This window comes from Anabrus simplex, chromosome X, assembly GCF_040414725.1.
Source record: "Anabrus simplex isolate iqAnaSimp1 chromosome X, ASM4041472v1, whole genome shotgun sequence".
NCBI classification, from domain to species: domain Eukaryota; kingdom Metazoa; phylum Arthropoda; class Insecta; order Orthoptera; family Tettigoniidae; genus Anabrus; species Anabrus simplex.
The window spans coordinates 131,948,357-131,966,486 of record NC_090279.1 but is presented as its reverse complement, the minus strand read 5'-3'; positions in this window follow the sequence as shown (position 1 = coordinate 131,966,486).

The window sequence follows — 18,130 nt, the reverse complement described above, 5'->3', positions numbered from 1 at the left end:
CTTAGTATTAGCTTCGAAATTTTCCATGGGGTAATTTTGGACGTCGGTTTATCTTCAAACAAGTGTACACTTTGATTCTTAATATGTATAGATCTGTGTTGATATAGGACAGTCGAAGTTCATAGAACTGTTGTGATAAAACTATTTCTTGATTGCTGTCTCTTTCTCTCTATCTCTCAGTGAGAGAATTTATTTCTTGTCTGGTGTGGTACTGCATGTTCACATTGTCAACAAATGTTAGTTGAAGTGAATTGTTTTCGAGTGTTTTACTGTAACTGAAGTTCTGTTAGGATCAACTTGCATAAGCTTGATAACCTCAAGAATCATGCCTTTCGCAGTTTTTCTGAGTAGGGTTCATTCGCGGGGTTACTTCGGACTGTGCTGCAAGAATATAATCTTAAACTTGGAGGCAGGGTCTGTCGTAATTTACAATGCCGATAAGCTTGATAAGTCTCTTAAATGGATTCTTGGTGAAGGACATGCGGAGAAGCTGCGAAGATTCTACTGGCTACCTCGATCCTAGAACCGAAGAGCATAGGTAGGCAGCCCATATTGACTTCAACGGAGGCAAGCATGCTCTGCACAGAATTTTGAAAGATGCATTTGTGATACTATTTTACTCTTTACTTTTCCGAAATAACCTCCTGTATCGTCAAATTTCGTACATATATATGAAAACTTATGTCCGAAGTGCATGCAAATCTGGGTAACTCTAACACAGAATTTTAAAATTAAAAACACACTTTTAACGTATTGTTTGAAATTAAATAACAAGATACATTCACAATAAGTATTGTAAGAGAAGGAATTCAAGCAATTGCTTCTTTGTGGTACTATACAACTGGCCGTGTACGTATCGGCCTGCATTTGGGAGATGCTGGGTTCGAACCCATTGTCGACAGCCTTGAAGTGCATGTTGTCCACAGTTTCACATTTCCACAGCGTACAGATGGTATGGCTGTACCTTAACTAAGGCCACAGTTGCATCCTTCCAACTCCTAGCCATTTTCTAGCTCAGCATCGCCATACGACCTATCTGTGATGGTGCGAAAGAGAAATAGCAGAAATTATTAAAAAAACAATATGCCGTATGGTATGTTGAATTAGCATTCGTCACTAGGGCTTAAATTTATGATATTAACTGGCCACTATTCTTTGACTGATAATTTCATTCAAACTTTTCGCCTTTTATTCTCTTTCATAAACCAAGGAAACTGAATGTTATGTACATAGTAATTGAAAATTTTACAGGCTCATAAGCTCCATAGATACATAGTTTAGAATATTTGTTATGCCAGTTAAACTATTGTAAGTAGGATACAACTAAATGTTGCTTAGAATTATTGTAGTGTGATTCTTTTATTAGTAAATATCATTCTTGCTTCATTATTATATAATATTTTCATTGTAGGGGAGATATGTCCCTAGACATTTAGCTCTCACTAGAATTCAACTGTTTCAGACAACCTGTTGTAATTAGGATAATGTAAGTCCGGTTTGAATTGAAGAGTAGCTATGTTAATTAGATAGTAAGTTGCATGCTTTGGAAAGGCCAGAAATCTCGTGACGTTAGAGATGTCTATGAACTTATCTACCAGGTTACATCTAGCAGGAATGGTGTTGATTTTATTGTGTGCGCAAGCCTATAAGATTGAATTGCTGAGGTTCAGTGCTATCCAGACAGCTTTACGTCAATTACAATCGACATTGCATCTGCTCGAACTTGTGCTTTCTCTGTCACAATCTGGCTGTGATGACCTACATAAGGAACAGCATTGGCAGGAGGTACGACATCATGTTTCAGCGTGTCCCGAAGATGAGTTCCCACTTCTCCGCGGCGAACTTAATGCGCATGTTGGTCACACCAATTATGGTTATAGCTGCCATGGTGTAATACCTTCGGTATCTGAAATTATGATGGAACTCATATTTTGGTTTTCACCGAGGCAATTGATTTGGTTTTAGTGGTTATGCATTCTTCAAAAGTGCATCAATCACCTCATCGCTTGTACTTGTGGTGACTGCAGCAACCAAATTGACCTGGTCTTTGATCGGCGCCGTGATATCCGACTAAGAAAAGATGTGAATGTCATGTCATCTGTGTACCAACTCAGCATAACTTGGTCATAGAGGATTTAATGCATCGTACAGGTGGAAGGATAAATGCCCCCGAGAAGGTCAAGTGGTGGAAGCTTGAAGACTAGAAGGAGACCTTAGCAGACAGCATACATTTTACTCCATTGACCTGAATGCAACTGGAAACATGTGGACTCATTCTACAGATCTTTCACTGCAACAGTCACAGTAAACTTGGGTACGAAAGAAGCTAGTTCCTATTGTATTGAAAATCAAACGTTGTTATGGATGATTCCGATCCAAGAAGAGCTCTAGAAAAAGACAGAGGCATACTGTATATAAACTGGGTTTCAAATAGACTCCAGAACACAGGGAAAGTATTGTCTTTGCCGAACGTGTGGCTAAGAATTCTGTCGCACTCACTGTAATGGCCTGTGTACAAGGTGTATCAGAACTATACTGACAAAGAAATCAGGCATACTCTTCGTGTGATATTGAGAGTGATGATGCAGTTGGATTGCCGATGAAATGTATATTTTTTAGGAAATTAAGTGACCTTGTTACTTCCGAGCGTGCAGTTCAAATTGACGAATTTGCTGTTAGTGCTATGCCAGAGAGTCAGCCGCTGAGCGTGAGAAGAGGGAAGGGAGGGGGAAGTGAAAGGAACTGGACAGTGTACAGTTTGTTTTAAACAAATTGACTACTATGTGAACCCCATAGAAAGAGAAGACATACTTGTACCAAGAATACAGACAGCTTTCCAAGCCGTTCGCCACGCACTACACATCCTGGACAGAGTCCAAAGGTCACTCACTACTACACCATTGTGAACTATGCACCAACGTAGGAGGGGGCCATATCGAACATCTACTGTAATCAAACCATTCGGCGTGTTGATCCCTCGTTCAGTATTTCATTAAATTTACAATGTTGTGGGTGAAGGAATACACAATCGCGACGCGGCAGCTTTGCATCTTCGAGCATGTTAATTAATATAGAATATTACTGCGACAAACAGGTGAGAGGAGAAACAATCTGGTGCTTTTCTTGTCTTCCCTAAAACACGGCAGCAGCTCGTCAATCTGAATCGCGCACCCTGAAGTAACAATTTAACCTATTTTTCTCAAAAATAACAATTTTCCCCGCCAGTCTGATTTAACCATTATTCTGAACATAACACGAAGAGCATCTTTGATTTTTATGTAGGTACAGTTTTGATAAACACTGTACATTACTGAACTCAAAAGAAGGAGAAAAGAACTATTTTTCAGCTGACCAAAATAGACACAAGTATTGAGCACTCTGTGTGCATTAGAGGCAAAATTTACCAGTGATTACAGGACAAACAAGAAATCATCGAACATTAGCAACAATATTTGTAGAGATTTCCTGCATTGAATTCCCTCATCACCCTATTGCAGATGCTAAGTCCTATCTTATCTATCACATCAAAGGATGTCGACAGTCCCAGTAGGGGTATGAAAAACCAAAAACCGCCAAAACCAGATGACCTTCCAGAAACATCTGGAATTTGTAGCAATTTTAAGATCTCATTATCAACTGAGAAGCTTGTTCAGTGCCAGTGTTGACTCTGGCTCTGTTCCCAGTCATTGGGCTACAAATATCCTTGTGCTATTTTTGAGCAAAATGACGATCCAGCAGAATGTGCACATTACCGTCCAAATTGCCCCCAATTGCACACGAGAAAATATTTGAGAGTATCCATCATTATTGACTGCTTGAAATCGTCGACATTATTGCTAACCAGTGCGTATTCATTAAGAATGCTAACTGAAAAGCACTGAAAGCTTCAGCCGGCAGTGTACATTACCTTCCGAATTGACTTTCCACCGTGTTCCATATCGTGTGATCTGGTCTGCTCTTGTGACCATGGTGTACCAGAAATGCTTATAAAACCGGAAGTTGTGTATGTTGCGCTGCCAACGTCTCTGAGGGCTTCTTAGTTAAAGTTGGCGTGTACACCAATGTACCACTCCGTCCCCATTGCTCTTTGTCCTCAGCATGGACACGACTACACGGGACCTGAAAAGGAATGTTCCTAGGACTCTCGTATATGCAGATGATGTTGCACTTGCTGATAAAGCCAGAATGGGACTGCGGCATCAAGATGAATATTGGTATACCTGTTTCTCACAATACAACCTTAGCATGAACAAAAAGAAGAGTGAATACGTGGAGTCGTCCGAATAATCTAATGGCTCCATCCAAGTTGATTCACGTATTTAGGATCTTGCCTACAGACTGGTAGTGGGGTAGTTGTTGAAGTGCAAATTATGAAAAAGGCAGCATGGATGAGATGATGGGAAGTCGGAGGCACACACTGTGGCTGGAGTATGCCACTACATCTGAAGACCAGGATGTAGTGCATGGTACTCCGTCTTGTTGCTGTGTACGGTGCTCAATGTCGACAGACTGAGAAAGATATGGAGTAGCAATTATACAACATGTGAAAGTGTATACTCCATTAGTCGATGGGCATCACAGTCCTGCATCCCGTAAAAAAAAGACACCGTTCACCAGCAAATGGGCATCGCACCCGTCACTCGTGAGCCATCTGACGCAGTTGACAATTTCAACCAATCCTTTGAAATTACTTCGCAATGTTGACATGGACGTAAGACAGAAAGACATTGAAAATAAGAAACAAATATTTTAAACAAGAAATGTTGCTGGGATTGGTAACATTTCTAGGCATATACCAAAGTCAATTCGTTGAGATATAGAACCAAATCTCTAGTGCTTAATTGGTTTGTGTATGTATTAAGCAACTACACCAGATGAAAGGAGAATTAATGTAATAGCACCCTGTGAATAAAGAAAATATATTAGATTGAGGAGGTCAAATATATCACGATTGACATATCTTAGGATGTTGATATGGTAGATCTTGCGAGACTATTGAAAACATTAGTGCAGGTGGGCTAAATAAAATAGTGGCTGGATCGGTGACTATAAACACGTGGCCACATTATTTGAGTAAACATTAAAACATTGAGAATTTAACATATAAGATGTTACCAGTTTTAAGTTGATGACTGGTACTTGGTACTTAGCTTTCATGAGTGACTTGATTCGACTGGGCATACCCTCAGTCACTATTTTTCACTGACTCTTTAAATCGTCATCATGAAACCATATCTCAACGAGATTCTCAATCAAGCCAATTTTTTGTTATATTAGTTTTTCGGATTTTTCTTTGCTATCGCCCAAAGATTTTCCATGGGGTTCATGTCTGGACTGTTTTAGGCCTATCAAGCACATTCATATTGTTTTCCCTTAAAATTCTATTACTTCTTTCGCTTTATGGCAAGGCATAAGAATAATTTCACTTTGGCCACACCTCTCTTGAACCCGAGGTAGCAAACGGGTTCTTAGTACTGTACTGTTCACGTCTCATACTTCCTTTGACAATATATAATCGTCCACCTGCATACTTGAAAGCACATTCCAGACCATCGCTGATATAGGATGCTTCACTCTCTGCTTCACCAATTTGGATGGAATTATTCTCCTCCTTTCCTTCTGACATACTGACTTGTCTCTTCTTCAAGAGGAATTCCGATTCGTAACTAAAACAAACCGGAAGTAAATAAAACAAATAAGCCTAGCATTCAATGCAATAAGCTGTACCGTTTCAAAGAAAAAATAATACTTGTACTGTGCTGTACGGTTACGTCAGTTAAAATGGGTAAAAAATGGAATAATGAATGATAATTTAGGAATTACAGTAATTTTTATGGACTTGCCTGTTTCCAATCACCAGATGATCAATTCTGGAGAGTCTTGGCCCACTTAACCTCTTTGCAGCCATAGCACGAGTAATCCTCGCTTTTCTTTGATGTCGTCTTGCTCTCATTCTAGCATAAAACAACTCTCGCCTCACAGTCCTGGCTGGTATCAGTGACCCATACTCTTCTAGTTTCTTACATAAATCCGAACTAGTAACCTTGCGATTGTTTACTGGCAAATTCATCAGTTTTGCGTACTCCTTGGGGTTAGTATCTCCTTTCGCCCGCAGTTTCCGGTACGACGTTGACATTTTGTCTTCCCCTTGTCTTCACATTTTAAAATTCCACTAACAGACTGCTGTGATATTTGCAATATAGAAGCTATCTCTTGCGGTGAGTAACGTTTCCATACCTGCCAACATTTACTGTTTACCCGTAGAATTTGCGGAAATTGCAGCATTTTACGGTTTTACGGATGGACGGTGTCATTTTACGACTTCGAGGACAAAAATGTGATACGTTAACATTCGATAATCGCTCCACTACCGACAATCGATTGTTTGCGTGGGTCGAAGCACGCTCGGTCTTGGTCGAAGGCATATCCATGATTGCCGATAACTCATTCTTTGATATGGTTAGTAATTTTAACCATGTGATGTTTGTGTCGGTAATGGAATTGATTTTAAAGCCGTGTTAACAGTTCTCCCGTGTGAATGTTAGGTGTCGACAGACTCTGCTCCGCAAATTCTTTGTTCCGCTCCGTTCGCTTGTTGTGATTTAATCTATATACTTTGACCACGTGATTGTTGTTGTTTGTTGGCCTTTTACTGTTATAACATATTTTAATGAAGTGTTCGAGTTTTTGTGTTATAACTTAGTGCTTCGCAGTTTCCTATATTCGTTGACTAATTACATTCGCTCCAGTGATTGGATATACCGCTATTAGCACAGCCCATTAAATTATAAAGAAGAAGAATAATTACATTTGTTCCACGTGTGTATGTTTTTTTTACCATGTGCATATTCTTCGTTCACGCGGTTGGCGTCGTGTTCATTTAATGGTTTAAGACTTTGTGAGCTTTGCCATGTTTTTATGAAGTGTTTGACTGCCTTGAGTGTTTATGTTATCATTTTATGTGACGTTCAGTGATCCAGGTTTCTTTCGATGTTTCAAGAGATATAGAGACATTTTTCTCGGACATTTTCATACGCTATACTTCTATTGTAGATTATCTTGAATAAATCCAACATTAGCTGCCTCTGTGGATCAGTGGTAGAGTGTCCCCTCCGGATCCCAAGATAGCGGGTTCAAACCCGGCAGAGGTAGTCGTATTTTTGAAGGGCGGAGAAAAGTCCATTCATCACTCCATGTCGTACGATGTCGGCATGTAAAAGATCTCTGGTGACTGTGACGTAAGTTGCACATTGAATTATTATGTGTGGGACGGCAATGGTGAATAAATAGATTGATGACGAACATATAAAAATAAAACTAAGATTTAGAACATTCATTGTAACCAAGCACCAATACGGCACGTAGTATAGAAAAGTATGTAGTATAGTGTGACACTGGTCTGACCAGTGTGGTAGCGTAAACAAACGCGAGCGAAGCGAGGTATGGCACACAGTGAAAAGGATTACTGTCCTTCACCAAAATAGGCGTGCCCCGCTATAACCAAAGTTCACTTTTCAAATACAAGGTGGAAGCAAGTAAGCAGAGTGCGCGAAGAAGCTTTTTGCTGAGACCATTTCCAAAGGTGTGCGTGGTAAGTACAGCTTGGGAAGGAATATTGGAATAGGCGAAACAGTAATCAGGGAACCAGAACCAACCGTATTTTCATAATAGACATGTATTGTAATGACAAAAAAAGTGGTCGCACGAAAACAAGGTAAAATAATTAATTGAAATGAATGACTATATTCAGCAGTAAACAATCGAACTATGAACGGTATCACCATAAAATAGGGCAACAAATTGATTATGAAAACCAAATAGATTATCAATATTAAGTAGTTTGACAGAAAATAAGGGATTAGATACCAAAAGATTAACTAGAATTTAACAACAAGAATCGTAGCGATATATTACCACAAATTTTTAAATGGAATTTAAAGATACCGAGGCCACTGTACAATATCAAAAAAGAAATCTGCAGGATAGGATGAAAGGAAACACAACGGATGAAGGGAGGAGAAAATATTATCCAAGGGTTGGCAAAGGGAAAATAAAAGTACAGCCTGCAAATAATTTTTTAAAGTAGTGAGCTCGCACCAAAAACTAGGCGTAAATGAGAGATTCGAAGAAGTCACAGATAATACAGTCTATTTCTTGCGTCCGTTCAGAGAAATGTTTATGCTTTCTGGTTCACTTTTCTTCCTTTCAGTGCTAATTGGGGAATGAAATTTAGAAAATCCAAGTATGATCTTGAGATAGAACACGAAAGTCTACAGCTTTGTCTTGCAACCAGAGCAAGTATAAAGTTACATTTCCAGCCAGAAGGGCATACTGGAAAAGGAAAATAGTTTCATGTGAAAATACGAAGTAGAAAGCGGAAAGAGATTAAAACTCGCTCACCCAGCCAGCGGTCTTGAGTTCGGATTTTGAGCAGTAGACGAAGTAAACATCGCATACGGGCCAGCCGTAAATGCGAATAAAAGGAGTCCTCCCCCCACACAGTTTGTTGCACAAAGTCGGACTCGCTGCTCGAGGCCAGAGTAGGCCTATTTATATCGTAAAAGAAGAGTCCAGAAGGAGCAGAGCGCATGGTGACGACACAAGCAGCGTGCAGAGGGGAGGGGACGGAGGGAGAGCAGTAGTGAAGCACAGAGCGGACGGAACACACGCCGAGGTTAGAAGCTGCAGTAGACCAGTTGAAAAGGTAGAATCGTAGAGATAGGGGAGCACGTTGCATGACACATTAAATCTCAGCCATAGAGAGTTTCGGTTTACTAGGTCAGCTATCTAGTGGGCCTACAGTAAAACGGAACGTCGAAATTGACGAGCAGACAGCCAGATAGCGTCAAATGAAATGTCTGCACACGGTAGCTTAGGCCATACGATTATTATTATTATTATTATCGAGACATTTCAAGAATCATATTCTGTTGATTTTCCGTGCATACGAAAATCAAGAAAGGGAGAAATTTTGCCTTTTGCACTGTATGTGGGTGTGATGTTAATATTGCACATACTGGAAGAAAGGATTTAAGTAATCATGTGAAGTGCGGTAAACACCTACGTTACGTTAAATCTAAGGAAGATAACAAGAAAATGAACACATTTTTGCCAAGTCTGGAGACGTTGACAGTGACGTAATTAGGGTCGAGTGTCTGTTTACTTCCTTTTTGGTGGAATACAATGTTCCCTTAAGTGCGGTTTTCATGCTGGTGCTTTAGTTAAGATGCTTCCCACATCAGAAGTTGAAAGGAAATACAGTTGTGATCGCACGAAAACGACATGCATTGTAAATAAAATGGCAAAAATGCATCATCTGAAGTTTAAGTGCATTCAGAACGGTCCATTTTCTTTGGCAACTGATGGAAGCAATGATACGAATGCCAAGTTGTATCCTATTGTTGTTACATTCTAGCAGCTGAATTCTCATAACATACCAACTGAAAACTGTGTGCTCCGATAATGCTCATGTTTGATAGGATAAAAAAAATGGGGTTTCAGTACTGTAGTACTGTAGGAAGTTCAGCCAGGTATTGCCGTTATAGGTTGCACTTGACACGTGATTAACCTAGCAGCTGAAAAGGTGTTTTAAGTTTACCAGATAAAGTGGGTGAGATCTTTGTTGATATATTTTATTTCTTAGAGAAGAATGGCAAAATGAAAGAACGCTTTCAGAAGTTTCAGAACTTGTACAATAAAGAGGCAAAGAAATTTCTGAAGCACGTATGTACTAGGTGGTTATCTTTGGGCAGATGTTTGGAAATACTACTGGACCAGTGGTATCCCCTTCTTTCTGTCTTTTTGTCTTCAAGGAGGAAGTAATATTATGTACCCAAAACATTTCCACAAGCTTGACATCTTTCAGGATACCTAGAGCTGAACAAAGCGGATCCAAGGAATATCAGAAGAAGAGAATTCTTCATTATGCTACTACACATGCCCCTAAAAGAATAGCATATTTTTCCAAACGTGACGAACCCATCCTAAAAAGCAAGACTTCTGCTACAACACGTGTGGAAGAATTGTTTATGTTCCTGTCCTCCAAATTGAACAAGGCCTTTTGCACTTTCCTTCATGTGACTATTCCTTTATTTGACGAATTCAATGTTGCCCTTCAGACTTAACCCCACAAGTTCACTTTTTATTAGAACTTCTAATGGATTTGCTAAAGCAGTTCTTCACCAAGTTTGTTAAGCCCAAAATTGTCCAAAGCTCCTCATTGCTAGAAGTTGAGTTCAACTTGATTCAAAATCAAAGAAGTGATGATGAGTTAGTTATTGGCATTCAGAATTCGAACATAGTGAAAGATCTCCAGTATACAGATAAATCCCTTTTCTTGCCATCACTGAGAAACTACTTTTGTACTGCCTGTGACTACATCATCAACGAGTTTCCACTCAAGGATGATGTGTTAAGGCATGCTCAAGTCCCTAGGTTAGACAAAATTGAAGATGCACTGTTTTCCTCCATTCGTTTTTTCTTGGAAAAGAAAGGAAAAAAGTGAAACTACAGATGAAATGGTGAATGAGCTTCAGAGGCAGTTCACAGCTCTTCAGGTAGATGACACTATCGTTGCAAATCAAGATGCCGCGAGTGGTTCCAGCTACGTACAAATATCAAGAATTCGTGGAGCCGATTGACTACTTAAGTATAACCGAATTTCTAGCGTAATGATCTCTATTCTCACCATACCCCATAGCAATGTAGAATGTGAACGTGTTTTCAAACTTGTGAAGAAAAATAGAACAGAGTTCATATCATCCATGTCCAATGAATTTTTGGAGTCTATTTCTATTTTGAAGACCAGGAGTTCTGGTCCCTATTATGACAAAATATTTTCTCGAGACTTTTCGCAGGAAGCTAAAAATGCCACAACTATGGCTCTTAAGTCGAACTAGCGTGTGATTTGCAGTGTGTATTATATTATTTCTTGCCTGTGTTACGATAAACAAGTTTTATTGTGTAAAGCCTTTTTCAGTTATCACATATCTGCTTAATTTTTCAGGGAAGTCCTGGTATGTATGATCCAAACTTATATTCACCACGCCTGCTGCTGTTTAACAGGGATTTCTTCTTGATTGTTATCTTCTTCTACAAATCATTGGTCCATGATATAAGTGGATTTGATTTCATTGAAATGTCCTGTTTAAAGAATGAATTATTGTATCTTGTAGCCCAGAAGTATTATTGTTTCCGTCAAGCCGGGGTATGTCTGAAATCCTTAGATGTTTTCGTCACGCGTGAGTTTTACTGATAGCCCTTTTCAAAAGTTGGCAGGTATTCGTTTCTCAACGAGCAGCTCTCTGACAAAGCCTTTATTGGCGAAGGGTCCTTTCATCTTCCCATAACCTCGAAATTTGACAGTTCTCTAGAACCACTCTTAAACAAAATATCAACTGAACTCGTGAATAGTATCAGTAATGCATGTAACTTACAGAATGCACAGTCTTAACAATAGGTCACATTATTTAAATCAATACACCAACAACATGCAGATATAGACGATACAGTACAGAACATGAGCACTAACATAAATGACAGAAAACCATTTGAATAATGAAATTACATTGTGGTTCTCACTGTAGCCACTATATGAGAAAAAACATTAATGAGGACAGGGATATCCCAAGGGGTAACTTTACCACCAAACAAGTTCAAGGATGAAGCTATAGAGGTCGATAATTTACATAATGATAGAAATATATCTTTTACCCTAATAATTTGGCCACGTCTGGTGTATTTCTAGAAAATAGAACTCAGAGCTTTAGAGTAGGTGAAGCTTTATTTTATCCTGTAACTGTGATGGGATTGGGTCCCACAGTGCAGTATTGTAAGAACATTATTTTCTGATATATATAAATAGTGAACTAAAATAAGGGGTAAGGCTCTTTATAATAAATAAGTTTCAGGATTTTGAGTAACCGGAAAACGACCTTGACAATATTTTAAGATGGATTTCAGGCAATGTTACGTTGGTAAACGGGGTGAAAAGTTTAGTTGTGTGTATCACAAATCGAAAGTGTCCTCTCCGCTTTAATTATTGTGTTGATGGGGTGAAAGTTCACCATGGGAATCTCTGTAAGTATCTAGGTATTCATAATAATAACAACAGATCTTCATTGTGGTAATCACATAAACAGGACTGAAAATGAAATTTACAGATCTCTTTATATGATGTGAGGTTATTTAGGGGTTGTAGAGGAGAGGGCATATAAATTTCCAGCAAGGCCACAATGAGAGTATGAGACCATAACATTATTCGATCAGAGAAAGGAAATAATCGTCTTTGGTGGAGGGGACATGTGCGACGAATGGAGCAGGATAGGTTACCTAGGAGAATAATAGTCGCTATTATGGAGGGTAAGAGGAGTAGAGGGAGACCAAGATGATAGTGGTTTTACTCAGTTTCTAACGATTTAAAGATAAGAGGTATAGAATTAAATGAGGTCACGGCACTAGTTGCAAATAGAGGATTGTCGCGACGTACAGTAAATTCACAGAGGCTTGCAGACTGAACGCTGGAAGGCATAACGGACTATAATTAAAATGCATGTATATATGTATAAAAGCCGGACGATTTTATTTCCCCTAGTGTACGAATAATTGGATCGTAAAATTCAGTCAGTTGATCCCTCCTTCCATGGCATAACACTCCTTAAGACTTATGGACCTGCTTTGGTACCGGCGGGACATTGCACCCAGTGTCGCATACTGCAATTGTAGACATTACGAATATGTTAAACTACAACTCTCCCCACAGTTGTGTATTTTGGTATACTGTATATGAGTGTTACAGTGTGATTTATTACAAGTATTGGAACTGGGTGATATAACAAGCCCATTCACATTTCAAGCAGATTCAGAAGCAGAAGAAGTGTCGCATACTCTGCAGTGGTCATTAGTAATACATCCTTTCCTAAATTCAGCCTGATCTACTGACTGTTGCAAATCAAATTTGTTCTTCAAGAGTTTGTTGTAGGTGATTTATCAACATTCAAATATCCGGTTTTGTTTCGAAGTGGCTGGTATGTTGTTATATAAGGCGCGTAATAGCCAATTCTACAGCTTATTCCGTTAAGTGATTTACGGATTTTCTTCTTTGAGGAATTGTGATTTGTATCATTCTACACTGTGTTCACAACCAGTAACATATTGTCGGTAAGTTCAGTCATATACTTTTGCTAAATATATAGATCTCAATTGAGAATATTAGAAGTTAATATTAATCTTTCTCAGTTTCAGCATTCTCCTAATTTTTACTATTTAATTTTATTAATTTTCTTAAATTTTATTTTTAATTAAGCATTCAAAATGAATACGCATATATCTAGCTTGCTTTTTAAAAAACTCCCAGCCTGTGCGTTGCAAGTACCTGCAAGATGTGTGTAGCAGCAATATATCTAAATTTAGTGAAATGACGATCTTTTTCTGAAGAGCTACGCAGATGAGGATTGCGGATGGTAGTTTCAGAAAGAAATTCAGTATGTAGTGTGTAATTTTAATTATTGTTTTCTTTACACTACAGGTTGCGACATATGGCAGTAGGGTTCCAAATCTTGAAATGTTTACATTTAGGATATCTGTATCTTGTTATATCAGTGTTGTTATGGAGATTCTTCAGTATGACATCATTATCCCACAGCAGCTACATCCGGTTTTTATTCGTGATGATGTAGGTAACAGTTGGCTGCCTCTCTGATTTATTGGTGTGTAGAAGATTATCAGGGGCGAGTGGCGGTGAGTTTGCATGGTGTCGAATCCTAGGATCTGCAGCCCTGGAAAACGTTTCCGTGTTCCCCATTTTGTCATTAATTAACCTTAATTAAAGCTGCTGCGTACCAAATCTAATCCCTTTCCCTTGGAGTTGTTAGTGCAACATTAAACTGCTAGCAGGAATGGAAGAACAATCCTCAGGAATACATTCTGGCTGTGGAAGCTGTAAAATTAGTTGCTTGAAAGTAAAGCTAATACACTGACTGACAGTGACAATGCAACACCAAGGAGGAGTGGTTCGAAAGGGATGAAAGTTGGGGAAAAAATAGAGTCGGCACGGACGAATAATTGATGTTTATTTCAAACCGATATGCAGGTTACACAATGCGCACGGCATCGACTCAGTAGGATGTAGGACCACCGCGGGCGGCGATGCACGCAGAAACACGTCGAGGTACAGAGTCAATAAGAGTGCGGATGGTGTCCTGAGGTATGGTTCTCCATTCTCTGTCAACCATTTGCCACAGTTGGTCGTCCGTACGAGGCTGGGGCAGAGTTTGCAAACGGCGTCCAATGAGATCCCACACGTGTTCGATTGGTGAGAGATCCGGAGAGTACGCTGGCCACGGAAGCATCTGTACACCTCGTAGAGCCTGTTGGGAGATGCGAGCAGTGTGTGGGCGGGCATTATCCTGCTGAAACAGAGCATTGGGCAGCCCCTGAAGGTACGGGAGTGCCACCGGCCGCAGCACATGCTGCACGTAGCGGTGGGCATTTAACGTGCCTTGAATACGCACTAGAGGTGACGTGGAATCATACGCAATAGCGCCCCAAACCATGATGCCGCGTTGTCTAGCGGTAGGGCGCTCCACAGTTACTGCCGGATTTGACCTTTCTCCACGCCGACGCCACACTCGTCTGCGGTGACTATCACTGACAGAACAGAAGCGTGACTCATCGGAGAACACGACGTTCCGCCATTCCCTCATCCAAGTCGCTCTAGCCCGGCACCATGCCAGGCGTGCACGTCTATGCTATGGAGTCAATGGTAGTCTTCTGAGCGGACGCCGGGAGTGCAGGCCTCCTTCAATCAATCGACGGGAAATTGTTCTGGTCGTTATTGGAACAGCCAGGGTGTCTTGCACATGCTGAAGAATGGCGGTTGACGTGGCGTGCGGGGCTGCCACCGCTTGGCGGCGGATGCGCCGATCCTCGCGTGCTGACGTCACTCGGGCTGCGCCTGGACCCCTCGCACGTGCCACATGTCCCTGCGCCAACCATCTTCGCCACAGGCGCTGCACCGTGGACACATCCCTATGGGTATCGGCTGCGATTTGACGAAGCGACCAACCTGCCCTTCTCAGCCCGATCACCATACCCCTCGTAAAGTCGTCTGTCTGCTGGAAATGCCTCCGTTGACGGCGGCCTGGCATTCTTAGCTATACACGTGTCCTGTGGCACACGACAACACGTTCTACAATGACTGTCGGCTGAGAAATCACGGTACGAAGTGGGCCATTCGCCAACGCCGTGTCCCATTTATCGTTCGCTACGTGCGCAGCACAGCGGCGCATTTCACATCATGAGCATACCTCAGTGACGTCAGTCTACCCTGCAATTGGCATAAAGTTCTGACCACTCCTTCCTGGTGTTGCATTTGCTCTGTCAGTCAGTGTAACATATTAATAGAATAACCTGTGATGGCCAGAACAAGTAAACACAGCACATTTCAGTAGTGTCCCCAACATTGAAATATATAAAATACTATTGAGCATAGTTTCCTGAATAGATATGTGTTTAGATAGAAATCTGTTCCCCGGCAATGTGTAAGAATCGACTCAATTAGCCACAGTAACAAAGTTTATATATTACCTGTAGGAGAAATTGTAGTATTCATTGTTAGTGCAGTAAGTTTACATTTACAGTGAAGTATCACAAAGTGACAAAAAACACTGCTATTGGGTGAAATGAATTCCCTGAGGCACTACTCGAGGTATTCAACGTAGACAATTTTTGTACCACCTGGGGAACAATAAACAGTTGTTGGATACAAGGATAATGTCCAGATAGAGGAGGAGACTAATGCTAAAGAGTATTCAAATTTACATATGATAACAATGACATTTACAATAAGATACAAAAGTTGAAAACTAGAAAAGCGGCTAGGATTGATAAGATTTCTGGGGATATACTAAAGACAATGGGATGGGATAGAGTACCATATCTGAAGTACTTATTTGATTATTGTTTGTTTGAAGGAGCTATACCAAATGAATGGACAGTTGCTATAGTAGCCCCTGTGTATAAAGGAAAGGGTGATAGACATAAAGTTGAAAATTACAGGCCAGTAAGTTTGACATGCGTTGTATGTATGCTATGGGAAGACATTCTTTCTGATTATATTAGACATGTTTGTGAAATTAATAACTGGTTCGATAGAAGGCAGTTTGGTTTTAGGAAAGATTATTCTGCTGAAGCTCAACTTGTAGGATTCCAGCAAGATATAGCAGATATCTTGGATTCAGAAGGTCATATGGACTGTATTGTGATTGACCTGTCTAAAGCATTTGATAGGGTGGATCATGGGAGACTACTGGCAAAAATGAGTGCAATTGGACTAGACAACAGAATGGCTGAATTGGTAGCTATATTTCTAGAAAATAGATCTCAGAGAAGCTTTACCTGACCCTGTAATAATTAAGAGGAGAATTCCTCAATTCGGTGTTATTGGACCTTAATGTTTTCTTGTATATAAATGATATGAGTAAACAAGTGGAATCAGAGGTAAGGCTTTTTGTGGATGATGTTATTCTGTATAGAGTAATAAATAAGTTACAAGATTGTGAGCAACTGCAAAGTGTCGTCGATAATGTTGTGAAATGGACAGCAGGCAATGGTATGTTGATAAACGGGGTTAAAAGTCAGGTTGTAAGTTTCACAAATAGGAAAAGTCCTTTCAGTTGTAATTACTGCATTGACGGGGTGAAAGTTCCTTTTAGGGATCATTGTAAGTATCTAGGTGTTAATGTAGGGAAAGATCTTCATTGGGGTAATCACATAAATGCGATTGTAAATAAAGGGTACAGATCTCTGCACATGGTTATGAGGGTGTTTAGGGGTTGTAGTAAGGATATAAAGAAGAGGGCATATAATTCTCTGATAAGACCCCAACTAGAGTATGGTTCCAGTGTATGGGACCCTCACCAGCATTATCTGATTCATGGAATGAAAATCCACAGGTAAGCAGCTCATCGATTTGTTCTGGTTGATTTCCGGCAAAAGAGTAGCGTTACAAAAATGTTGCAAAGTTTGGGCTGGGAAGAATTGGGAGAAAGAAGACGAGCTGCTCGGCTAAGTGGTATGTCACTTAGTTTACAAAAGGAGTATATTTATTACCCCACATATGAAATACAATTAATACTATTGTAACGTGTTTGCGGGGTAACTAAGTAAATAAATGCATACAGCTCCTGGTAGCAACCTATTTCGAAGATTTATTAACTAAGCACTATAATTGCAGATTTACACACACACACAGACGATAGCCGAGCTTACAAGTTACACAAGTACACTTACGGTTCGCGCGCTCTCTCTCTTAGTTTCTCTTAGGTTCCATCTACAATGACACACACACACGCACAGAGTAATCGATTATTTACAGTACACTCTCTCAGCCACTCAGTCACACTCGTTAGCGCTGTCACGGTCGACAGCCTCGCAGGTCGGGATAGTATCCGCTGTTCACTCAACCCGTTGAACTCCGCAGTCTTCACACGTCGTCTCCTAGTGTTCCCTTCTTCGCCGCTCCAGAACACTCCAGGTTCTCCTCCAGCAGCCAGTCTCAAGGGACGCACACACACACGATATCAGGAAGACAGGAACGAGTCGTCGGCTGCACTCTGTCAGGCTATCACTGACTGCTCTCCAGCGAACTCAGTCTCGCTCCCACTCACTCACTAACTAACTGTCTCTCTCCAATTCTCACTGACTAGCTCTCACTGACTAACTGACTGTAGGCAAGTAACTGCTCTTTTATACCTGCGCCAGCCCTTCTGGAATAGTCCGGATGTTCGATGGATCGAGGAACCTCGCGAAATAGAAGACTCCAGATTAATCTTCCAGTCGTTTCCGTAGTTCGCTGCGGCGCGACCACGGATAGAAGTGAGATGGGCCGACCCAGCGCTTGAGTGTTGCTCGCGGATTGGCGCGCTCGAGCGTAAAGGGGAAGGGGCGATGGGTGACGCCCCGAGGCGAAGCGAGTTAGCATGGCGGCCTCTACAACCATTACATTGCCCCCTCCACGTTTCGCTGCAATACAGTTTGTTCGGTTGGCCACCACCTTCCCATGGGGGATCCGCTGGGTGCGGTCGACGGTGTCCTCGTTCCCGTTGGTAACGATCAGCAAGTCCTCGCGTGG